Source organism: Octopus bimaculoides, chromosome 18 (genome assembly GCF_001194135.2).
Source record: "Octopus bimaculoides isolate UCB-OBI-ISO-001 chromosome 18, ASM119413v2, whole genome shotgun sequence".
In the NCBI taxonomy this organism is placed as follows: Eukaryota; Metazoa; Mollusca; class Cephalopoda; order Octopoda; family Octopodidae; genus Octopus; species Octopus bimaculoides.
In genome coordinates, this window is record NC_068998.1 from 3,978,005 (window position 1) to 3,979,510 (window position 1,506).

The window sequence follows — 1,506 nt, forward strand, 5'->3', positions numbered from 1 at the left end:
CCACCACCACACACATATACACGTAGTGATAATTCATTTCTTAAAAGACTAAGTAAAAATAGAGCACTTAATACATTCAAGAGATGCTACTATTTCATGTGCATTCACTTTCTAACCTATTGACTTCGTCGGATACCTTCCACCTAGCATGAAACTTAAAGTAGTCTGTTGCAATTAAGATACTGCATGTAATAAGATCGTATATGTATACCTGTATGCGCACGCGCGCACACACATACATACATACATACATGCATGTGTATGTGTGAGTGTGTGTATTCATATATGGGTCACTAACGAGAGTATAATGAATCAAATACATAATTCACATTGTTAGCGTATTGTCATGCAAATTAGACTAACCGATGTAGCGGAGTCCTAATTCGTATACTTTATAAGAAGTAATTGTAAGCTACTAATATGTCTTCGGACTGCTTAAGAACGCTGAAAATTGTTCATATATATATGTGTATGTGTGAGTAGCAAAGATGTAATGTTTTCATTAATCAATTAAAGGAATCGTTAGAAACGGCCGTAATGGATTGACACCTGTACCTCTTCGTTACTCACTTTTATTTTATTCACCTATCATGGAATCTGCGTTTCGTAAATTTTATAGACAGTATTTCTAATATAAAGTACATGTCTAAATAGCTAAGAGCGGATTTCTTCGCTCAGCTGGATCTTATTATCTGCAGACACAGCAAGAACATCACGTGGTGGCACTTGAGCACCGAGTCTGATATTCACTTAATACTGTAGAATGCGCATGTTACTCAGACCTATGAAGGTGCCTGAATTTCAGTACCTAATTCAACTGAATCTTAATAGTATTATATGTGCGTGTGTGTGTGATTGTCTTTCATAGTACACCAGTTGACAATTAGTCTTGGTTTGTTTACGTACCTGTAACTTTGCAGTTCGACAATATGAGCGATAAAATCACAATCAGATTTAAATATATATATATGTGTGCTCTAGGGGCGATTTGTATGGTTAAAGCCCTTCAAGGCGGTGCTACAGCATGGCCGTAGTGTAATAAGTGAAATAAGAAGTAAAATGTAAAAGGTCACATTAAATGACGTAGTTCTCGATACACTGCGTGTGTAAGGAAGAAAAGAGAAGAAAAAAAAAGAAGAAAAGGAATGCATAACGCCGGAACGATATTGTTTATAGGTTTGCGAGATAAGGACTAACCTGGGGCTAAATTACAACAGCAGTAACGACAACACCATTTGACACATTTTATCGAAAAAATGAGTTATGGGGTGGGGGTGGGGGTAGATGTAGGGCTGATATCTAGGTTTCTAGGTTACCAATTTTAAGAAATATTTTTATTTTTATTTCTCTCAACAAATAGCTGATAGTGTAGTAAAAAAAAAAAAAATAGAGGTCTTGAAATTTATTATTATTATAATTATTATTATTATTATTATTATTATTATTACTATTGCAGAATCCTTTGTACGTTTGACAAAATGTTTAGTTGAAATTTCTTCTAGTTCT